Raw genomic sequence first — 25,531 nt, 5'->3', positions numbered from 1 at the left:
TAGCATCTCTATATCCCATGCAACATTTCATTATTCATAGTTTACCTGGACATCAAAAAAAATGTACCTGCTGTTTATCTGAAATTTAAATTTTAGCTGAATAACCTATATTTTACCTGGTAACCCTTCGAGACGCACGAGCTTTTCTGAGGTACTACTTTATCAAAAACCCATTCTGAATATTGTCCTGCAAGAGGTGGGGAATCTAGAGGAAATACATCAAAACAAAATTTAATTTAAGCAAGAAAATAGCCACTCTGGAGAGGCCTTTCCCAGCCATTAATACATACTGTAAAGCTACCCCCAGAAAACCAGCGGGGGGAAAAGTAAAAGCAACATGACAATTTAATGAATCCTGTGACCTAATACTTCCACCAGACAGAATGCAAACTCCCTGCCAGTCACCCTGAGGTTCTAGTTCCAGTATCCTCATTTTTCTTTCCTATGTTTCACTGCCTCCTGTAGGGGAAAATAAAGGAAGAGATAAAAGGAAAAGAGAAAAAAAAAAAAGTCCAGCATTTTAATGTACATTTGTTTTGGCATTAGCTGAGTTCTGGAGACAAAAACAATCTCCTGCCTTTAATTCAGTCCATGTGTAACAGAGTTGTATGTTGGGAGATGTGGCTTTCAATAAAAACAATTAACAAGCGTTTTTGATCACGAGAAGTTCAGAAGAGTCCCTGCTCCTTAGAATATAATAAACATCGACTTAGCAGTTAGAGAGTCCACATTGTGTAGAGTCATTTTGAAGCATCCACTTTGATTGGCGGCAGAGGGAGATGGGCCCTGAGAGCTCACGCCGCCACCATCCATCTATCCATGGGCCTCTCTGTTCAGAGCTGAGCTGTCCTTCCTTCCTGCCCGGGGAGGCTAGCTCTGCTGCCGTTTCTGGGCAAGTGGCCACGGCAGGGATGTTTGCTTTAGATAGCCTGCAGCTGGCTGAGTGGGCGTTTCATTCAGACAACACAGGCGCCTCCCACTGTCTCTACTGTTTCAGGCTAGTGAAGCCTCTGGGGCCTTTTGATTTATAAGGAGCTTTACATGCCCGGAGTTACAGTTTTAGGAAGCAAAGTCGTGATGAATGAGGGTCTGGCTGTTGATCTCAGGGATCCACACACACCACAAGGTTTGCAAACCCCTCTTCCCTTGGGATGGTCTGAAGAAGATGCCCGGCAGGCAACGTGGAGGGCATGGGTGCCCGCACGTAGAAACCTGGTCATCACTAGGGCAGTGATGCCACGGTGCTTGTTCATCCCACAGCCGCCCATCTCAGGGCTGACCCTAATAGTGAGAACTCAACATGGGAGGCCTCCTGGCTGTTTAATATCTGTTTAAACAGATATTCTTACATCTGTATCATTTTCAATTTGAGACCATAGAGGGCTGTGAAGGGGACTGTGTTAACTTTTCTGGGCAAAGCCTGAAGTTGATACTATTTTTTTTTTTTTTTAGATGATTGTTCTCATAGGTGCTGAGAATGCACACGCTGTCAGGAGGAGGGTGGGGAATTTTATACGGAGAAGTCCGAGAAGTCTTATTTTCTTATCCCAGACGACAAATGACCGCTTAATTGAGAAAAATTCTAGCTACAGCAGTTCACTGGGGGAATGTGAAAACAAAGTGAACCAGAAAAGAAATAGAAACCCAGACTTTTCAGTTCCTGTTTATCCTATTTTTAATCTCGACATCTCAGTTGCTCTCTTTCTTGTTTCCCTGGCCTTGCTGGAATACTTACACACACCTGGCTTTCCATGTGCCTTGGGGACACAGAGGGGGTGAGGCCCAACGCGGAGAGGGCTCTGCTGCCTGCCCGTGGGCTCAGAACCAGTGTCCACGCTGGTGTGTGTAAGAGGAGGGGCTATCAGGAAACTGGGCCACATCTAATTCGAAGCTGTTGGCAAAGTATGAACGATCTTCCCTCCCTGCATTCCTTATCTACCTTGGCTAAGAGACTGGCAATTCCAGACCAGTGGGAAGAAGGAAAGGTGGGGAAGGGTAATCGTGAGACTGTGGACAAATGTTCAGACTGACTGGTGGCTGAGGAGATAGGAATGTCTATGTTCATTGAGCCCCATGCGTATTCTCTCTCTCCCTCTCTCTCTCTCTCTCTCCCTCTTCCTAGCCTCCAGAGATACAGAGGCAAAGGAGACCAAGGGATTCCTGGCCCTTAGAAAACTTGCAAGGAAAAAAACCTTCCACAAAGGATGCCTGTGACATAGTGGACGTTGGTACCCCATACCGCCATGCACTTACACGTGTGAACTTATTTTTTCTTTCCCCTACGAGTGAAATAATTCATACCACTATGTGGTTCCACAACTGAAACAGAGAAAAGTGAATAAAGCATTACCTCCCGCCCCCACAAAACATCTTCTGAAATAAAGAGTCAAATGCGTAAACTGGGATTTCAAAGCCTGAGGGGAGAGCACCGTGGGCCCCCGCTCTCGTCTCCCAGAGCGGCCTGGAGCCCTGGTCTGCAGTTAGGTGTCTGTGAGTCTGTCTTTCCAGCCGACTGTAGCCTCTGAGGAAAGGGCTGTACCTGTGTGCTGGCTTCTGCCCAGCACTGCCCAACACTGCAGCTGGGCACAGGACAGGGGACCTGCGGGGACACTCTGTCAAGGGTCGTGCGTACCCAGGCCCCCTCCCACAGTTTATCTCCCATTCAGCATATCTCACAGCCTGGAAACCCAGAGTCACTGATCAAGGGTCACTTCCGGCCTCCAGCCTGCTTAGCTATTAACATCTGCAGTCGGCAGCCCTCCCCAGGACCCCCGAGGGTGGCACCAGTGTAGCTTCCCTCTTCCCCTGATGGCTTGCATTTGGCTAATTGACCCGGCATATTACCATGTGAGAAGAACTGTCCCTAGTTTCCATCTCAGAGGAAGAATGAGAAGTTCCTGAGATCCCTGTGGAACCAGGTCTACATCTACTTCTGCCATGGACCCCTCTCCCCCAACCTGGAGAGCTGGAACCTTCTGGAACCCTCTGGAACGTTGCACAGGCTGTTGAGCTGCTAGCACAGAGCTCAGTAATACATTTACTCAGTTCAAGCAGTCTTCAGCTGTAAGGGCGCTCATTAGCAACTGTTGCACTGCATAGGTGTAAATGATTTGAATAGAAATGGATACATTTAATAAAAATGATCCGCTTTGCAGAATTACTTCAGGGTTTTGGTTTTTTTCTTTGTCGGTTCTTGTTTATTTTCTTCAGTCCCAGATCATCTTGAAATAGATTGCTGGTGTATAATTAATTTTAAATGTCATAACATTTTGAGCCAGGCTAATTTTGATGACAGTAAAGAACATTTTGAAGTAGTTTCATGATTTTTCACAGCACGACTGATTTTATAAGGGAAAAAAAAATATTCCCATATAGTAAAGCTTTAAAAGCGCTAGCAGTGTGGTTGTTTCCTCCAACATAAGCACCCACAACAGGAAACAAGCCCACGGTGGACCGAAAATGTGGTTTCTGGAACTCTCTAAAACCTTGGCTAAGTTTTGGGGGCTCCCAAAGGACAGGATTACTTCATGTCAAAGCAAAAACTCTCCTGACTCTGTAAACAGCCTACGGTTCCGGGAAATATGGAAAATGTAGATGAGAAATGAAGTTGTGTTGTATTTGGAAAAGCTGTCGAGATCATGAAGTTTTCGTCCTGGGGGATCCACCTCTGCTGCTTTGGGGCCTTTGGGGCCCTTCTCTTCCTTGTGTTCACTCCATCTGTTACCGGGCCAAGCTCACACTGCTCTCTGCACAGCAGGCCAATCGATCACGAGACGAGGTGTTGGGGAGAGAAAAAGCGACTTTATTCAGAAAGCCAGCAGACCAAGAAGATGGTGGACTCGTGTCCCAAAGAACCCTCTTGCCCGGGTTTGAACGCTAGTTTCTTTTATAGAGCAAAGAGAGGAGGTGAGGAGGTAAAGGAAAAACGGTGATAAGTTGTTGCAGCTATTTCCTGGTTCTGGTCAGACACTGGAGGGGATGTGTTAATTTCTTCTTTCTTCAGCCATTCACAGGTGGTCAGGATGTTTCCTGGGAGCTAAACAAAGATATTTTAGCGTAAAGCTCAGGCGTGGGAGGCAGGGCTCCTGGAGACAGGCCATTATGTATACTTTAAGCTATAGGCAACATCCCATTAGTGACTCAATTGTAGTAAAAGCAATAGAATACAAAGGTTAAAGAAAAAGAAACAGATCCAATATGGAGTCAGATTTGTTCTTCCCTGTCACACATCTCTCTTTACCTTTTTTTTCCCAAGAACACCCATCCCCAAATAGAAACCACTAATGATGATATCACAAGCAACAAAACACCAATGATGATACGACAGGCCCCGTTCAATCCTATTGCTTCTTTCGAGTGCAAACTCCACTGTGCATTTTCACAGGAATAGCTGTGTGTGGCATATACAAAACTCCCAAAGTAAAAGACAAAAGTCACCGAGTCCCTCATTTCCTACTAGTTTTGTGGTAAAAACCAAATTGATACTCTCTCTTCTCCTCCCCACCACAGGACTGATTCTCGTTTCATGCAGCAGTATAGATAAGTGTCAACACTTTGCTCTCACTGAGAACACTTTATGGTTCAGTGACTATCTAATGAATTTAAAATATTATTCTGATTCTATCCAGAAAAAAAGCATTTAGCATAATACAGTATTCCATCAGAATAAGCGCTGAGCTTTTCTTTTGTTCCATCATAAAATTCATGTCAGGAAGGTGGAGGGTTGATCCTCCCACAAAGAAAAGCATGTGATAAAGGCTGTATCCCAGAATTTTAAACTCCATCTAACACATCATCCAGACAAAGAAGATTAGGGCTCTTGGCAGACTCATCGACAGTTTGCCTCTATTAGAAGTGAGAGAGCTCAAAGAGAAGAAACTACAGTGTATTCCATCCATTCCTTTGGCAACAAGGATCTTCCCTTGTTTTAAACCAAACAAACATTGACAACGAAAACCAGCTGCTTTTACAATGAATAAACCCATTACCTCAACTCTTTGTACATTACTGAGGTATTTTTACTTGTCAGATTTTCTGTTTTGTGGATGCTTGGATTTTCTCAGTATGCTGTCAATGCAGACAAAACAGAGCTGGTTTTAGCAGCAGTACCAGATGTGGATGAGAACACGGGCCTTCCTGGCCCTCGGAGTCCAAGGTTTGGTGGTAAGTTACCGCTGCTGTCAAAAATAGTAACAGCGGGGTCTGGCATCTTGACACGACACTGCCTGGTGCTGGCTAAGCTCTCTGCACAGTAGCCAACAGAGAGGAGGCTGCACTCGTGCACGGGGAAAAGAGGGCACCCTGGAGTTTTGACTCAGACTGTGCGTCGGGAGTCAGCCCTGTTGTAGTTTCTACTGCAGCAAAGAAACCTCGTGCAGATTGATCCAAGGAACCACCTGACTCTGGGGTCCCTATGTTTGGCCCACTGCAGTCAGTAACATTAATTGTGCCAGGGGAACAAATGAACACTAAAAATCTAAAGCAGGAGTAGGAAGGATTTTCCAAAAGCACCAGCACCAGGGCTTCTTCTTTTTCCCACATCCCCTCTTTTCTAGCTTATTGGGAATCATCCATGCTCAGCGTCACAGCGGCTGGTGTTGGGAGCGCCACATGCTCCTAGAACCAATCAGAGGACCCCGTGACCCACAGGTCAGACAACTCGGGTCTGCTGAGGCAGACAAGGGTGCTGTTTGACTGGCAAAGAAGAGAGAACAGTATCCATGTAAAAATGAACAAGTGGGGTCTACCAGAGGGGTCAAGCTGTCACAAACCAGCACCGTGATGAAGGTTCGGAGCCAGGATCTCTGAAATGATTTGCAGTAGAAGTGAAAGTTGTAGTTTAAAATAACGTGTTTGTACACCTAGTGCCTTCCGACAGCTAGCCTCCAGCCTTGGCCCCATCTCGTTTGCACAGAGTCTAGGCCATGGACTGAGGGTGCCTTCAGACTATCTCTGTGTCGGTCTTGGTACAACCGCTTGTTAACTAAGTGACCCCGAGCAAGTTTCTTCAGTTCTTTGGCCTTCACTTTTCTCACTTATGGAATGGGGACAACGAAATAGTATCTGCCTCGGAGTTCATTGTGAATATTCAATGAGACGATGCATGGAATACACTTATCACAATGTCAAGCACATATTCAACATTCAGTAGATGCTGGGTATGGTTATTAGACAGCAATCACAATAAGCCTCCTTTTCAATGACTGCCCAATGCCCATAAGCACGTTACAGAGTCTAATATGGCTGAGAGACTCTTCATACTGGGGTCCCTGCCTCTCACCAACCTTATCTCTCAGCACTCTCCCCTCTGAATTCAACACTCCAGAGATGTTGAAAATCAGTCAGGTCCTCAAAAATCTTGTTTTCTCTCTAATTCTCAGGCCTTGGGACATGTGCTCCCTTTCCTTGGAATATTCTGTCAGTACCTTTTAGTCATCCACATGCTAGTCACTCCACATTAACTTGGGTCTCCCTTCCCCAAGCTTCCCAGAGTATACACTCTATTACCTTCACTTGTTCAGTGCTGGTCTTTCTCTGTGACTGACAGCCCCATGACATCAGGGGCCATGATGAACATCTCACTATCCCTAAACCCTAGTAAAGGTCTCATCCCATAATAGGTGTTCTGTCAATATTGAGTGAATGAATGAAGTTATAAAACCACCTGGGGGTCTGAAAATTATGAATACCCTCTTTCTAGGTGGCTCAGTTCAGAAGTGAATAGACCTCTGAATAGGATAAGAATAGCTAGTGAACATTCAGTGCAGAAGTGAATAGGATATAACCTGTTCCTCTCTAAAGGCATGGCTTTTGCTGAAGAAATGACCAGTTGTCTCCCAGTATGTGGTCTAATCTTTTTCCATAGCAATAGAAGTCTTGATTTTTAATTGGGCCCATGGTCACTTAAAAAAAAACAAACTTTCCTAACATCCTTTGCAGTTAGATGTGATCCAGTTTTGGATAAGTTCTGACCAATACAATGTAAGCTAAATGTTGCACCTTTTCATTCCATTCTTTACAAAACCCAGGTTATAAGTGTGTAGTCAAAGTCATCAGACCGCCACCTGCTGTGTGCTTTATAGCAGACTCTGGCATCCTACCTTGAATGACAGTTGGAAGGCATTCTCTGTTGTGTTCTTTTTTTTCTCTCTTTCTCTACTCTGATACTTGGAATAAAGGTGCAATGGCTGGAGCTTTGGCTGCAATACTGAACTTTGAGGAACAAGGCTGTACTTTAGCACCGGCAAAGCACAGAGCTGGAAGGAGTTTGGGTGCCTGAGTATTTTAGGGAGCCATCCATCAGGTAACCACCATACCAGCCCTGGACTGCTTACTCTCTGAAGTTTTCATTTGGTTAAGCTATAATTTTGCTCTGTTATTTGCTGTTGGGATTCAAAGAAAACTCTTGATCATCAAGAATTGCATTATAAAAATAATTATTTCAGTTGGAGGAAAAGAACTTAAAGCTATTTTTATTGAAGAACCTTTATAATAAAATTTTAATAGCAATAATGCTTTTTACTGGTGCTAACTAAAGTTTTTTTTAAAATCCTAAACATAACTAAACAAGTTATAAATATCATGAAAGATCAGACCAAAGTCAGTGGATTTCTAGATTCAAAACACATAGTAGAGGGCTTCCCTGGTGGCGCAGTGGTTGAGCGTCCGCCTGCTGATGCAGGGGACACGGGTTCGTGCCCCGGTCCGGGAAGATCCCACATGCCGCGGAGCGGCTGGGCCCGTGAGCCATGGCCGCTGAGCCTGCGCGTCTGGAGCCTGTGCTCCGCAACGGGAGAGGTCACGACAGTGAGAGACCCGCGTACCACAAACAAACAAACAAACACACAGTAGAACCTTACACAACTGCCACAGGTGAACAAAAGAATGTAATGTCAACTGAGCAGCCGGTCACTCCAGAAAGCAGCTCTGCTTTCCAAAGCAGAGAACACTATGCCATTTTTTCTTATGTTCATGGTACTATTTCTCAATTACAAGCCCATGATAACTGGGAACAATATTCAAAGTATTTATCAATCTGTACAGTCTAGACACTGACCCATCAGAACAGATGCTGGTTGTAGAACAACTAGTATACCCATCCTGGTGCAGGCTGAGGTACTACCAGCCCGATGACACCAATAGCAGCCTGTGGATGGAAATCACGTTTCCTAGAGAATTGACCACATTCTGTGTATTCTGTGGTATAACCCGTGGGAGAAATGCCTAGAGGGTGCACAGCATGCCCTTGTCTATAGACGTAGCTTTTTTAAATTTGTGAGTTGCCTGATGGATTAGTTTAGAAGAAAACAAACCCATGGATCCTTTTAGAGAGATTTTTTTTTTTTTTTTTTTTTTTTTCCGGCACGCAGGCCCCTCACTGTTGTGGCCTCTCCCGTTGCGGAGCACAGGCTCCGGACGCGCAGGCTCAGCGGCCATAGCTCACGGGCCCAGCCGCTCCACGGCATGTGGGATCTTCCTGGACCGGGGCACGAACCCGCGTCCCCTGCATCAGCAGGCGGACTCTCAACCACTGCGCCACCAGGGAAGCCCTAGAGAGATTTTTGAATGGTGATTAACTAGCTCTTTAACATATACTTTCCTTAACCATTGGTTGCCTGTGTTGGAATGAGTGCTTACGCTCAAGCATGTGTACACACACACACACACAGAGTAGTGTGATCGCAATCACTAATGCATTGAATTGGACCTGTGACAGCAATGCTGCTTCCTTTCATTCCAGGAACAAGAAACGTCAGCGCCTCCAACATCCTGGACCTGCTTCTGGCATTTGTTTCGCAGCTCCCAGTGTCTAAAGACTACTATTTTTGATGTGCAGCTGTTGAGTTGAAACATCTGATAGTTTCTCTTCTCCAGGCGGGTTTGGTGCAAGATACCAGTAAACGACCATTTGTTTCAGTTCTTATAAGCGTCAAGAGACTAATATTAGAGAATGGTTCCTCCTACACATGCTCCTTCTCTTCTGGCTTTCAGCCTAGAGGATCTCAGACCCCGAGGAACTGTGCGGAGTCATGATCAGGCAGGCCTGGGCTTTAATCCTCAACGCCTGGGGAGACCCATCTGGTTTACACGGCTGACCGATGGGAGAACGGGAACATCCTGGGTCAGCCCCACATCCTGGAGTCCACACTGAGTCCTTGCTAGAGCTGAACGCATCTCCGTTTGCCTTATTCCCTGTGGATTTGGACACTCACTGGCTATGATTCTCTGAAACAGTCATCTGTGTACTTGGAGGCCCTGTGAAATCCCCTTTCAGCTGAGGGGGAAGAGGGTGGTCAAAATATTGAACAACTGGTAAGATTTAACAACTGCTGAGGCCAGAGCATTATCCAGCTGGATTGGCCACTGAACACAAAGCTTGAGCCGCCTCCTGGCGACTCCTTGTCATAGACTCCAGGGGCTCAGGGAAGCAGCTCTTTGCCCGTTGGCGTGGGACACATCTCCACAGCTTAACAAAAGGCAGGTCCGTTGTAGCAGTTTTCTACCGAGAATCCCCAGCCTCGAGTCTGACGATCATCCTGTTTACCTGTCCTCGTGGTGTTTATCAACCTTGCTCACACGATGATCCATAACTGGATATTCACAAGGTCAAAACGACATCCCTATTTGCCAATAGCCAGACGGTCTTTGCCTATATCTGGAGAATGATTTAAGATCATGTACAAAAAATGCAATCAAATTGTTAAAGTGTGCAAACGAGAGATTATAGTAGCACGAATGCCAGTTTATTTCTGACTTAGAGTGTATTGAATTTCACTGGAATCAGTAGTGCAGTGTCCTATGTTAAAAAGACCCTGATATAATTGTAGGTTGCTCCAGCAGAAGTGTGATACTTCGTGCTGCTCACCGGTCAGTCTACGTCTGCTCTCTGGGCTCTCGTTCTGGCCACCACGCTCGGAGGAAGTGACGCAAAAGTATTCATATCCATGCACAGGTGAGGGGTCCTAGAAACACGTCATGTGGGTAAAGATTGAGGGGTGTTTCATTATGGGTGTCATGAATGATGCCTTCCATTCTGCATGAGGCTTTAGAGGAAATAAACTTATTCTGTGTTGCCTCAAAAGGGTGAAATAGGGGCAGTGAATAGAAGTTAAAGGAGGTGGAACTGAGGTCAACCTAAGGAAGAAGTAATGGAAAGAAAATGAACTAAACAGTAATGTAAGTTCAAGGTCATCACAGTTCAGTTCAAGAAACATCTGTGAGGCACTTACCATGCCCTGGTTACTATGTACAATGTTGTAAACATAAAGAAGAGTACAGGAACTTCAGTCTACAATGAGATACAGATATGGAAAGAATTAATAAGAAAACATCAGAATATGTGCCACAAGAAATACTTTTATGAGATTCCAAGGAGTAAGGAAGTAATGAATTCTTCTGAGGGGATTAAGAAAGTGTCTATAAAAGAATAAAAGACAGATCTAACATTTGAAGAATTAATTTCTGTTTGAATAAGACAGACAGACCGACAGACAAGGGATGGAAAGTATTCCAGGGTGAGGGGACAGTACATGCAAAGCCTAGGGAGGCACTTTAAGTTGTGTCTAGAAAACTCCAAAACAGTTTTGGAATTGATTATTTCATTAGAGAGCACTGACTTAGGATATTCTACATACGTACGGTGAGCGAGGATTTTAATTCTTCGTTCATTGGGAAGCATCGCTTACGTTTCTACATTTGTTTGGTTTTCCTTGGTCTGCTCTTCCAGTCACTGTAAGGAAATTAATTAGCAAACTGTTTTCTGAATGTATGGAAAGGTAAACATTCAAATATGAGAAAAATTTAAGTTGGTTTTGGTTTCAATGTTTTTTTTTTTTTTTTCTTTTCAAGTTGGCCTTTTTTACTTTACATAGGAATAAGCTTCTGTTTTGATGGCTTTGGAGCCTGTGCTGCAATTTAAAGAAATATATACAGTAGCCTGAACCTTGGTTCTTGGAGGGTAGATTGGAACTCTGCAAATGGCTAAAGGTTTGGTGAAAAACACGGATGATGAGGCAAGGGTAGTACCAGTCTTTTAGTTAAAAAAAAAAAAAATGATAATCTGAAGGGTCCCACACTCAATCAGATATATAAACATTTTCAAAATTGCTTCAAATAAGTTTTCTTTAAATTTTTTTCTTATGAAAATTACATTTATTAGTTTTTGATTCTTTTCAAGTAGCTTTGGTATTCACTTTACAGTAAACAACAAAAATAATAAAAACCAAAATAGTTCCAGGAGAGGTCTCCTGATACATAAGTATGGAAAGATTTCTTTTGGAGACTGATACACTGATACTAAAATTATTTTATGTGTCTTTAAGCATAATATCTTATGTCATAAAACTTGATACTTCTCACAAACTAAATTCTATGAAGTTCTTTTTTTTCCCCCAAGGTCTTTCTGCACGTTTATTTCTGCTTGAGGACTTCTGGTCAGTGTAATTCATTGTGTTTGCTTGTTGTTGCAATCAGCAACAATTTTCTTTCTTTATGCCTGCCTCCTTTTTTAAAAAATAATTTTTATCAGAGTATGGTTGATTTACAATGTTGTGTTAGTTTCTGCTGTACAGCAATAATTTTTAAATTATATTTATTTTATATCCAAACCTTGAGTTTCCTGGTCCTCTATTCATCAAGCTAGAATCATAGAATGAGGATGGACGGCCCCCAGGAACTGAGAATTATGGAGAAGTGGGCTGGCCATGGCAGCTGTGCCAAGAGGCAAACCTCTACTTCTATCAGGCCTCAGGGACTTAGGGATGTTCTGGCTGCTGGTCTACCAGCGTTTCTTCTGCCTACCGCAAACCCACCCATCGCCACCACGGGAGCTGGGGAGGTCAGCTTTGTGTCCCCTTAGATGTTTGTCATCCCTGGATTTGAAAGGCACTCCCACAGTCTTGTGCAAAGTAAAAACTGCTAAATATTCCCCAGTCATAAGCTGATGACTTACAAAGAGCAAATAAGTATCCTTAAAGGATCACTACTTTATGCCCAGTTTAACAGAAATGTCTGTTGGGTTCACTGCCAGGTGCCACGTAATCACTTCACCAAGAATTTCTCTACAAAAATGACGTCCCCAGTTGGAATAGTAGTATGTATACAGAGGAATCTATTTGTGTTTCGGTTCAGTTTGAAACAATTTTGAGAAATGAGCTGAATGGATAGAATTTAAGCAATTTGTGCACCTCTGGAAAGATATGGCAGACGTTAGCTCTTGAATTGGTGGAAATAGAAATGATAAACTTTCATCTCACGAGCACACTTATTTAGGATTTTGGTGTTATGCTGACTTTTTAACATAAACTAGAGCAGAAGTTACTTATCGTGAACAACACTATCTTATTCAAACTTTTGGTTTGAGAAGTTGTTGGCCTTCCTTCTGTCTCCTGGTTCAGATGTTTCATAGAACGAGCTTCCCAGAAGGGATGCATTGAGTGTGCAGAAGTGCTGGCCCCTGGGACAGGGGCTTTGCATAGTTTGCCTCCTTTAATCCTGACACACCTTTGAAACAATTGTTCTTTGCAGATGAGGAAAGGAGGCCCAGAGCAGCTAAGCTACAGGGTCCTGCAGTCCTAAGTTGTTTCTCTGGGTGTGTCTCTCATTGCCTCAGCAATGCTCAGTCCTTTGTTCTCAGTACCCTCTGAACTTACCTTTACAGTGGACTCATCTCATATTTTAATTACCTCTTCCTCTTGGATAGCAGGGATGGGTCATGTTCACTGCAGCGTCCCCAGGACGCAGCATAGAGCTGGAACCTCAGTGGGGCTTGTATTTGTTGAAGGAACTGAAGCCAGATGAGAAAACAGAGCAGAAAGTGCCTTTGGAGGCCAAAGAGGGATTAGCCTGGACTGGAATGAATAGAAAAGGATTCCCAGAAATGGAAATTGCAACTCACCTGCAAGGATGGGTAGAATTTCAAGCCAGGATGATAGTATGAAAAGGGTAGGGTTGAGGTGGGGGGCAAATGATGTTGCCTCTTTGTCAAGAAAAATGCACAAAATTGAATGAGACAATTCTTTCATTCTAATGTGTCTCACTTTTCTTCTACCTTTCTAAAATCATACATGGCAATTTGGAAAAATTGCGCTTTTCTTCCTCCCAAAGTAAAAATCTGATTTCATTCATCATAATAAATACAAATTTATTTAGAGTGCATTCATGGGTTTTGGTCACTTAATTGGAGATATATAGTATGCATTTCAATTTAGCCAGATAATTTTCAATTGTCTCAGGTACTGATTTGAAAATTATATTTTCTATTTGTAATCTGAGCTTACTTAAATTCCCTGTTGTTCAAATGATACAAGCTTAACTTTTCTTGTAATTAAGAAACATTTTACTTTTTGGAGACTGCTAAATGTTCTAAGATACTAAATTTGTTGCTCTTGACACTAGAGTTGGTAGCAAAATTCTAGAGAAGGAGGTTAAATAAAAATGTATTATTTTTTGTTTGTGTTTTAATCTTTCAATGAGCTAGGGCAGGATCTAAGAAAAACTGCTTCTCAGTATTCTAAACACCTAGAGACCAGTTTCCTTAGAACATGAACGTGTAGTCAGATGAAGCCTTCCAAGCATTCAAGTTTTCATAGTTCTGAGCTGAGCTCTTCTTACTGCTGAAGAAAAGGTGGATAGAAAGAAGCGAATGTTACAAGCTGTTTCTCTCAAGGCGATTAACCTTTCCCCACCTCCTTCCCCATACATAGAGCCTTTTGATGCAAACCTGCCAGGAGCGGTGCACTAAAACATAAATATTTCCCAGTTCAAAGAGGCAGTCTTACACTTCCCCTTAAAGTGATATTGAACAAGTTATTTGCTTTCTTGTCTCTTTAGACTAGCAAAGCAAAGCTGGAGTCCCCATGGGTTCACTTTTTCAACAGCAACCTCTTTCCAAAGATGAGCTTGCCAGGGAAAGAGATGGACTTTCTCAAAGCCACTAACGGAAGGTGATCCTTGGATGAGATTAGGTGACTCCACCAACTGGAGAGAAACAAGATATTGCCCTTCTTAAGTGAGCACATTGAAGAGGGTTATCAGTGAACCCAAAGAGTCTAATGGAAAAATCTGATAAGGTATCAGGAAGCAGCACAGATCTGCAAGATGGCAGTGGCCCCCCCAGCAGAGGGGGTGTTTAAGGACATCATCGCTCTCAGGGGCAGGTACATATGCTGGGAAGGGGTGCACCAGGGCACAAGCCTCCTCACCGAGACCAATGACAGCACCTGAGAGAGAGAGATCGAGTGCACTGATTTCAGATTCACTGAAATCTGGGACTCAAACTCTCCCACATACCAGAGGAGGGTGCGAGGTGCTAAAAGAAATGACAAAGCTTGGGGAGTGGATGCACACTGACTCAGGGAGAAGAAATGTGGTTGAGAACAGCACAGGGTGGATTGGAATGTTCAAGCCCTAATCTTGGAGGCATGTGCCTTTGCAACACCTCAACACATTTTGATTATCCATGACATTGATGTTTGTGGACACATTTTGATTCTGCAGTAACGAGTAATGTCAATTGTTCATTCAAGAAGTATTTAATGAATATCTATGAGTTTAGGATATTGTGCTGGGACTTGTGAAGCCTGAAGATATTCAAGAACAGTCTGTCTCAAAGTTATTTAAAGGGTTTTTTCATTATTTTCAAAGAAGGTGTGTGTGTGTGTGTGTGTGTGTGTGTATATACATATACATACATGTATGTATATATACACACACACACACACATATATATACTCTTTCTAAGTTATAAAAATGTTGGTAATAAGGTTTTCTAAAAATTGGCTAGAATTCTAGATTTTGCATGAGGTTGTGTGGCATCAGTTGGTGAAAGAGAAGTCTTGGTCCTTTGCTGTTTTAGAAGACACTGGATAACTTTCTAAACAGCAGAGAAAAACTCTTCTATGGTTGGAGGAGAGCTGCGAAGAAATAACTGAATCCATAAAGTAGCACAATAAAGGGTTCTGAGTCCCAGCTCCACCCCTGTATAACTGTGGACTGATTTCTTAACTACCGAAGACTCGGTCTGTGAGGATGAACGCATCTCCTTCAAAGCGTTAGGTGAGGATTACATTTTGTAACAGCTGGCCTGTGGCACACAGTCTGTAAATGTCCGTTCTTTCCCCAAGATATTTTCCCTTTGGTTGTACTTCAGTATCCTGGATTTGCACAGAACGAGGTTTCGTACACTGAAGATCTGACTGCCAATTGCAAAGGCCCATGAAGGGGCAGGTCGACTTCCTTGGCAATGTGGCACCCACCATATCCTAAAACCTGCTCTCTTCAAAACACATTATAATGCTGGATAAAATATTAAATGCTCTTTAAGTACACGGCTTGGGGAATTGATCAGAGGCCAAAAAAGCAAAGCATGGGCACAAAGCCAGAGAGGCGACCACTAAAGTCGTTGGTAGCCCAAGTGGCCTGGCTATTCCGGGAGGCTAGGACTTTGGATCTAACTTAGTGGTGAGCTGATGAGTTAGGTGAACCCATGTAAAACTAGGGTCTTTGAAATTAGGGTCTTTGTGTTGGCACATACCTAAGGGAAAATCTACAAAGAAAATCAGGCAATAATAAACACTAAGTTTCAGATAGTATTTACCTGATAATTAGAAGGAAAGCAAAGAGAGTTTCGATATATTTTTATGTTCTACTTCTGGAGCTCTGAGGTGAGTACATGAATGCTTATTTTATACCTTGAAAGTAAGTTATGTGTACACATACTCTTTGGTATGTTTGAAACATTTCTTACTATAAAAGATTTAAATATTGTCTTAAAATCCACCTTGAAAATTGCAGATAGTAATAAATTTTGAGTAAAAATTTCAAAAGTTTTCTTCATCAGGTTGTATTCATTTCTGCAAAAGTTGGGAAGATGAGAATCAAGAGGGAGAAGGAGACAACATTGCAATTAGAAAATACAGCACTCCCTAGCTGCACTTGAAATCGATAATTAGATAATAGATGAATGACAGAGGAGAAATTTTACCATTTGATGATGTAATCTGTCAGAGTATTTCAGGAGACAGTTTGGTCATGTGGTCTTTTGTGCTTCCCTCTTTGCCATGCCCTATAGGAAGCTCAAAGCCCAGTCTGTGCTCAGCTGCTCTGGCTTTCCCTGCAACAGGGGCCCAGCATCGCTTTCCTTTCCTGAGGGCTCCTCAAGGCATCCCAAAGCTGAGCCAGATTTGAGGCTGGTAGGTTTGAGTAACAAGAAGGAGTCTTGCAGTCAGGTCGAGGCTAAACCAGGAAGGGGTATCAAAGCAAAGGGGGCTAAAGAGTTCCCTGTACTTCCTCTGCCAAAGCACTTTCCAGGCTGCCCTGTCGTGAGCTTTCTCTCCCCCAAGACTGTATGCTCCTTGAAGGCAGGGTCCCTGTCACTGTGGTACTTCACCGTGTAGCCAGCGGTACAGGCACAACGGAGGGTGCCCAAGGTAGGACTTCTATGAATAGGTATCAAGTGAATGAATAAATGATTCATCGTGAGCCCGGCAATCCTGGTTTTCCTGGTAGATTTCCTCCTATGTATGTGCCCAAATGAGATGTACCAAAACCTTTGTAAGTGGTTCTCTGATGAGTGAATTAATCTGAGCTTTGCATCTTTGGTTCTGCATTAAATTTGTGAGGTTCATGTGTTTTCTTAGCTCTGTTCCTATCCCACTGCTCAGTGTAGAGGACACGTACTCACAAGCATGGGCATGCGCGTGAAGATGTGTGCATTCGTGCACATCCCCACACACCACACACACACACACACACACCACACAACACACGCCATATACTACACACACCACACAGAGAACACATATGACACAACACATGCTACATACTTGTACATAACACACGCACACACCATACACCACACATTCACACCCACCACACGAGTGATTTACAAGCAAATATTCCACAATGCGTTCATGCCACCATCTGAGAATTCTGAAGAGAGTATCAAGCGAAATATTTTAAATTATTTTTCACATGCTACCAGATCACAAGAGTATGGGTTCATAAAAAATAAGACACTGAAACTGAATTAGCAACAGAGAATGGAGGTAATCTGCCTTTTAGCAAATGGGAAAGCAACATGAATGCCAGGCGGGACTCAGGTGCCGTGCGTGGGTGTTTGGGGGATCCCACTAGATGGCCGTTCCCACCTTCCAGGAAGGTAGCGGGGGACTGAGTAGGTTCAGAGAGCGTTTCTGAAAAGTCCTTTTGTTTACTCGAATTGTGTTGCCTCCCCGGCCCGGTGCTCCCCTGGCCGTGTGCCCTGTTTCTGGTGAGAACTCTGACCTAAGTTCCTTTATTTCAGAACTTACCAGAACTGCCTGCTGCCGTGGCTGCATCTGTGGGCCTCAGGAGTTGGGGAAGAGGCCTGAGGCCCCTGAGGTCAGGATCTACAGGAAGCGGCACTGCAGTGACCTTCAGTGACAGCAAGCCTGTGACTTGGCCTCAGCAGAGGGGAATGGGTCATTCTCACTCACGGAGCTTGTCAGGGGACCTCTCGTGGAGTCCCCATCATCAGGGGAATTTATCTAATTGCTGGGACACCAGAGATTAGGAGATGTGCCCATTGGTTTTGTAGGGTGGATTAACCTTCTAGATGCGACAGGAATCTGATAGATGCCTATTTATCTGCAAAATGACATCTCCCTTTCTGGTTGGTTCTCTAAGTTGCTCAGGATTTGACCCGTGGGTAAAAGCCATACAATCTGCATGGGAGTCCAGGAGCAAGGTAGTCAGTGAGCAGGGTGTTCACTTAGACTCTTCGGGTGTCCAGGAGAGCCCTCTCTACTAGCTTCAGAAAGATGGGGAGTGGGGCAAGGCAGACCCACAGTCAGAGCCAAGAAAGATCTGACGTTCTCATAAACAGCCCTCCCCTTCTCGCCTACCTGCCTAAATCAGAGCTCCTCTGATCCTCCTTCAAGACTTTTCCTAGCCTCTATTTACATACTTGAGTCAGGTGGCTGGGAAAGGGAGAAAAGAAAAGTAGAGTCTGCCTTGGTCCATCCCTCCCTAGGATAAACCTTGATCTTGGGATCGTAGACTCTTGAGGCTGCAGGGGACGGACTGGAGCAAATTGTTGAGGAGTTGGGAGAAGGATGGGAGGTGGGAGGGATGGGAGGGTCACATGGAGGGACTTCCCCAGAAGTCTGGCTCCTGCTTTCCCAGCGCTTTCAAATGTGCTGTGCTCCACTGAGATCAAATGCTCAGCATCTGGGCATTCTTCCAACTTGTCCTTAATTGTACTCTTGACAGCATGGCTATATTATTAGTTTCTAAGTAAGTGTTGTGAATGCCAAGAAAATCAGACTCCGTAAAATGAAGGCTAGGTTTTAAAACCAAATATTATCCGTACCTTTCATGTTTATGTGTTTCCCAGTAGACAGCACATTTTTTATAACCATTATGGCATTTCTCTTCATCACCATTGTATGAGTTATGCAGAGACTGATGCCCACTCTGCGTATGAAAAAACTGAAACTCAGAAAGTTTAAGTCATTTGCCTTAGGTCATACAGCTAGTCAGGGGCGGAATCAGGACGAGGAATCAGGGCTTCCTTTCACGTCAGTAATTTGGTTTCGGCAGGTCTCTGTCCCATCTGCTGTTGACAAAGACTTAACCCTGGCTCTGCTACAAGGGTACAGATAATTCACTCATTGACAATTTCCACCCACCCCCCAAATTTTCCTCTCCCTTTCTCAATAAAGTTGGTCATGATTTGGATAGTTAGACATCCCTGAAAGTTGAAAATATGAGAAATTCTGGATTGTAACATCAAGAAAAAGTGTCTTCTGAACTATAAGGAAATGCTGTGGAAAGGAATTGATTTTGTCACAGTCTCTTGGATAGATAATCCAATTCTCTGCTTTCTCTGGGGTCAATCCATCAGTTAGAGAATCCATCAGTTATCAAATTCTGGAAAAGTAGGCACATTGTCCAAATTTAGATAGGGAAAAACTCTACTCAGAAGTTGGCATGAAACTGTGACCCAGGAGCCATAAATCTTGCCCCCTCTTGCCAATGCAAAGCAGGCTGTGTCCTTTTGAGAGCTAAATGCTTCTAAGAATTGGGTGACAATATATAAGAGAAATTCTGGCACTGAAGACCAGGTGTGACCTTCACAAAAGAAATATCTAATTTACAAGCCCAAGAAGTCGCATTCTTCCTTCTTTATTGCTCTCTGTAAAAATGAGAGTTTGCCTGATTGGAGTAGCTCATTGTCATCTAGGAGAGCAATAAATGTAGGCACATCTGGATGGGCTATGACTATAGAAGTTTGCACATCGAAAATTATTTGGTTAGTGCCAGGAATCAAGTATTCTTTCAATGTGGTCCATCTTGTGTGATAGTTCCAAAGAAATAAAGAAATATACAATTTTGGTACCCCATTTCATGCAGTGGGGATAATGTCCTCTCATACACTGTTGTTTGGTGTGAAAACAACACAGTGTTTTAGGAAGCAAAATTTAGCAATTTCTCTAAAATATGAAATATTCCTAACTTTTGACCCAGCAATGCCTCTTCTAGGAATTTATCATAAAGAGATACTTCCAGGTGAGCACAGAGAGGTCCACTCAGTGATGCTTTATCTTACCATCACTTATAAAAGTAAGCAACTAACAACTTGCTTGTCAGTCAATGGTCAATGGGTTGGATAAATGGTGGTCTAGTTATGCCATAGAATACTATTCAGTTAATAGATAAAAAGAGATAGACCTCCATGTACCACTGTGAAGCTCTCTCTACAACACAAAGCAGAAAAAGCAAATTACTGGATAGTTTGTATATCGGGTTTCTTTTTTTTGCAAAAAGTAAACTTAAAAGGGCATATATACATAATATATGTTTAAAAGATCATATGTGCATAAATAATGGACTAGAAAGAGATATACTACGTTTGAATGGTTTTCACCTATTGGGAGAGACAATAAGGAGAGGATTTCTTTCTTATTCTCTTCAATTTTTCCTCCCTCCCTCCTTTCCTTCTTTCCTTCCTCCCTTGCTTCCTCCCTCCCTTCCTTCCTTCCTTCCTTCCTTGCTTCTTTTTTTATACAGTCCAGTATTTTTAAGTTTCTTTTCATTGAGCAAGTACATCTTTCAGAACTTAAAATGTCAATAAAAATTTTAAGGAAGGAATAGCCAACCTGTCTGGGGAGCTTGTTTTATCCTAGGCAGAATGCTAAATACCACACATGCATAATCTCGTGGGCTACTCACCATGGCTCTATGGGTTAGGCGATGGTGTCATCTCATCTTACAAATGAGGAAGGTGAGAATCAAAAAGACTAAATAACTCATCCAAGTTTACATAGCTGGTAAGTGCAGAACAGAGACCCAACTTGGGGCTCCAGGCAAGGAGATCCATGCTCTTCCCCCCTCACTATAACTCCCCCCACAGTGGGTGGTCTGTGTCTGGAGGTCTACAGGGAACTGTAAAAGGATCTGAATGGGGGACGAGGAGATTCGATTTTCCCAGAGAGAGGAGGGCTGGAGCCCCCTTTTTTTTTTTTCATGCAGCCCCAGAGGGGCAAGAAGAGGCTTTAATTAGGGGAGGGAGAATCCAGCAGAAAAAGATGGTGCTGATTCCCTGAACCAGCTTGTGATGCAGTGATGGGAGAATTGAAGGGCACGGACCTGGCCTTCTCTGGGCTTCCTCTTCGGGGAAAAAACAATCCTTTAGTGGAAATATAATAGCTTCCCCACCCCAGCTCCTAAAGAAAGCCAAGGGCAGCTTGATCTCAGAAGTGTTGTTTTCTTGGGTGAACTGGGTCAAAGGTGTGGATGGGAGAGAGGCTGCCCAATGGGCACTGGCATCTCTTCTTCTGGGAACAGGGTTTTGGCTCTTCTGCAAGTGGCCACGGAGATCTGGTTACAGCCGGGCTGAGCTGGAGTAAAGGCCACGCTTGGGGTCAAGCAAAGCCTGAGAAGTGTTTGGGAACTAAGTCACCCTCAGTCCTCAGCCAAGTAGGACAGGTCTTAGGGTCCCCTTCCCTCACCTCTCAGAGGCCAGGACAGCACCCTCCTGCCAACTTCCGGGGAACACTGAAGACCAAGGAAGCTTGAGAAAGTGAACATGCGGGGATTCAAAAGTTCTAGTAAAACCACTTCAGGGGCCTGTTCCTTGACAAGGTGCATAACACTGCTAATATGAACTTTATTTTCTATCCTGAATTTCTTCATCCTGGAAGAAATGTCTACCTGACTACACCTGGACAAGTCTTCATCTTTGAAGATTCAACACAAGTATGGCTTCCTCCAGGCAGATTTGTCCATGTCTAGGATGGGCAGGAGCACTTCTGCTGCCCTAAAAATCCTGGGAGTCACATCCCGCCTGCCACAGCACTCCCCATTCCATGGACACTGTTCCTTTTCACATATCACTCCTCCACTCAGCTGTGAACCCTGGTAAGGCATCAGGGTCCCCTCCACAGCACAGAGCTGACACAGTCAATAGCTCTAGCCTGCCTGCACTGAAAGGTAAGACAGCTCCTCTCTGCCCAACAGAGACTGGGGTGTGAACCACCATGCTGGGCCTTGGTGTAGGGTTTGTGTCCCCCTGAAGAGGGGAAATCCTTCCAAAGGGAACCTAGGGAGAGTGGAGGGAGGAGCAGCCTGTGAGTGAGGTTGAAGGTAAAGGACCCACAAGGGATGACAAGCACCTGTCACAAAGGACACCCCTCCTGGCTGATGAATCGAACCAAAGACAGACATTTAAGAAGACACATTCAAACAAGGAGAGTCCTCTAGAAAGATAAATGGCAGAGAATGACTCTCTCAGCTCCTGCTTGCTCCCTTCCTAGCTGATTGGGCACTTTTGTGCAGTACACTAACTGCACAACCAGACATGGTGGCCTTAAAATAATATTCAAATACCATGTGCTGAGCTGCTGCTGGAGCCAGATTCTAGATTAGCTGCTTTGTATATGTGATTTTATTAGATCTCCACATCAGTTTTATGATACCATCTTCACTTTAAAGAGAAGATAATCTGAGGTTTAAAGAGGACATTTTCTCAAGGTCATCCAGCTAATAAGAAGTTGGTGTCCGATTCCACTGTGCTGGCTCTCAAAGACTGTTTCTAACCAACACGTTACTAGGAGTCAGGAAAACAAAAGCCAAAGGAGGGAATTCCCTGGTGGTTCAGTGTTTAGAACTCAGCTCTTTCACTGCCAAGGAACCAGGTTCTATCCCTAAGATCCTGCAAGCCCTGTGGCAGGGCCAAAGAAAAAAAAAATGCCAAGGGACATCACTATCCACCCTGCACAAGAAGCTAGTGGATGAGGGGAAACACATCCAGGGAAAAGAAAGTCATCATCTTCAGAAAATGGGAGACTTCAGATGAAGGGGAGATGTCACCTGGGCAATTTTACAAAACAAGCTGATGGCAAAAGCCAACAGGTGTCTGTTTTAGGAGAAGCAGCACCCGCCTGTGTGGGGGACATGGAGGGTGGAGAAAGGGTGATGCAGCACCACCTGTTCTCCTAACGTGCCATGGCAAAGGCTTCCAGACAGCTGGCAAAGATTATAAGACAGAAGGATGGGCAAGCTCTGGCCTCAGCGAGCCAGGCTGTGGGGCAGATAAAGAAGAAACAACAAAGAATTCTTACTGGGTGTGAAACACTTACAGCAGCATCAGCAGAAATGCTCAAAACACTAAGTTTGCAAACAAAACAGGAAAGGAACGGGTTGGCAGATGATGCCCCTAGGACATGATGGAGTAGAAGTAGCAGAATAAAAAAGAATGGAAATTTTAAATCCATTTGTTGAAACAAAGCTACCCCTAAGTATATACATAAACAGTAGTTGTAAGAATTACAGACCTGTTGTTTGAGGAATGTTGGGAGAAGCTTGTTTAGTGGTAGGAAGAAAATTATAAATATGTTTGGAGTATACATAATATTTCATTTTTAAAACAAGTCTGCTAAGAGGACATTAAATAATCTGTATGAGAGTAATTAGTATGTAAACCTAGGTTTAAATCTAAGGTATAGCTAGATCAATCTGCAGTTGAGCTTGAACAACATGGGTTTGAATTTTGTGGTCCACCATTTGTGAATATTTTTCAGTAGTAAATACTACAATACTACACCATCCATGGTTGGTTGAATCCAGGGATTCAGAGGAACCATGGGTACGGAGGGCCAACCATAAGTTGTATATGGATTAATCCCCCCCACTGTTCAAGGCTCAATGGTATTTCAGAAATAATTATTAAGCACACTCCTAAAGTACAAGGCCCAGTGGTAGAACCTGGGGCCACCAAGAAGAACTGGACATCAATCATACCTTCAAGGGCCTACACCATAGTTAGAAGTAGATGATGCTGTGCCAGTGGCAAGCAGTAGGGTGCAACCCAGCTTTGGCAATAAGAGGGTGCATCTTCCATAGAGAATTTAAAAACAATAATAAAACAAAGAGCCAGTCATTCTAAACAAAGTCAATGATAAAATACTCCTCCTTCCAAGAAAGTCTTTTGTTGGTCTAAGTTGGGCTTTGACAGAGTATAACCTGTGGGCTAAATCCAGCTGGCTGTCTGGTTTTGTAAATAAAGTTTTATTGGAACACAGCCACGCTCATTCATTTATGTGTTATCTATGGCTTCTTTCTTTCATGCTAAAAAGACAGAGTTAAGTAGTTGTGACAGAGACCAGATGGCTTCAAAGAATAAAATATTTGCTATCTGGTTCTTACAGAAAAATTTTGCCAATCCCTGGTTTAAGTTATAAACAACTGTTGCAGTTACTGTTGAGTTTTGATAATATATATGTCAACTTCATTTAGCACATTATAATTGCTTGTCCTTTAATAAATATTGTATTCTATAGGGAAGTTAATTCTACAACTCCTAGGAATATAGTCTCACCTGAGGACTCAGCTCCATGCATTTGTTTTGAGAGTTAGTTTGTCACTGATTGGGCTCTGTTCTTCTCTCCAACCCTTATAATATTCTCACCTCTAAAGAGTAGATTCAGAATGAATGATGATAGCACTCTGGTGTGAAATAGAAAAAAATAGAACTTGAGTTACTGCAATTATTTTGTTCTGTGTGTTCATTTATAAATGTTACACATATTTAAAACTTAAAATGATGAAGCAGAGTGCAAACTGTAAGGCATAATAATTTTACTCAGTAAGTGCAAATTTTAGTTCCTACAGGTACTATTTTATAGAATTTAAATAGTATCTTTAAAATTGAAATTAATTTACTTACAAATACTATTTGGTTTAAAACTACAGAATGAATTAAGAAGATCACAGATTATTATGTGATTATTACTGTAAGTAATTTTGTCAAAAAAAGAGAGAATATCCAAAGGTATGTGACCCTTGAATAGTGACTATGTCATGAAGAAAGTCCAAGAGTCATGAGAAATATGTCATGATAGAGAGTCAGGGAGGTTTCAGATGAGGACAATCCTTCCAAATGGAGGAAATCAGTGTTTGCCCTGTTTGTAGAAAGTGCTTCTGGGTAGCCCTCATTATGCTTATGAGGATGTACGTGTGTACATAGGTTTGTGCACCAGCAAACATAAGCATGCACAATGAACGACTCACTGCTCTTTGTTGGTGGGTTATTCAACTCCAAGCCCATACGTGAGACTCAAGACCATCCTCAGGATTTCACTGGTAGAAATGGAGATGAAAGTCAGAAAGAAAGTCACAAGGACTGCCTTCCTTCCTTCCACAAGCATGTAGTGAACTCACACCATGTGCTAAGCATTGAGCTAGGTTTGGGAAATATTGCCCCTGCTCTATTGGGACTTACAGTGGGTTGGGTGTATCTGGGTGCATGTGTGCATCTCAAGGAAGCCAAGGGGTTCACGGAGCCTTGTGTGCTTCCTTCCCAGAGCAGCTTCAACACTAATGATTGCTGGAAAAATCAGACTATTGGATAAATTGGAAAAAGATGACGAGTGTGGTCTCCAGCTACCTGTTGGTCATCCTCATTACTGTTGGTGGCTTCTCAGCCCACAGGTCCAATCCTTTGTGCACACCCATGGCTTGTGAGTCACTGAGGAGACATAGCAGTGACCCTGACCATAACAAGGATAACCATTTATTTGCCCCTTGAAACGTGACCAACTGGCCCATTAATTTTGCAGCATTAATTCTGAAAGGAAATTAGATTCCAACCAGAGTCATTAATCTTTTAAAAATAGAGCCACAAGAAGAGAGCACTGATAATCAGAATGCAATTTTCTGAGTTAGGAAGTGGTCAAGACATCAGTGTCGGGGCTCCTATATACACGTAAGGTTTCCAAGGTAGTTTCTTGAAAGACTTAACCAGGTCAAGCCAATGGTTTTAAGTCTAGAAAAAGACCACTTCAAAGGGCCAGTGCCTCCTAAGATTCAGCCAAGACCCTTCTCTAGCAGCGATGACGGGAGTGACATGTATTGAATCAATAACATCAAGTCATCGGTTATTCTCCCAGCCAAGTATATTTCTTACCAAGACAGGTCTATTTAGGACATGGGTTTCTACAGTAGTGCTGCTCAAAGTGGTTCAGTTATGGTTAGAGAATGATCCATTTATTTA

Source organism: Globicephala melas, chromosome 4 (assembly GCF_963455315.2).
Source record: "Globicephala melas chromosome 4, mGloMel1.2, whole genome shotgun sequence".
Lineage (NCBI taxonomy): Eukaryota > Metazoa > Chordata > Mammalia > Artiodactyla > Delphinidae > Globicephala > Globicephala melas.
The sequence above is the reverse complement of the archived record's forward strand: the minus strand, read 5'-3'. Positions refer to the sequence as shown.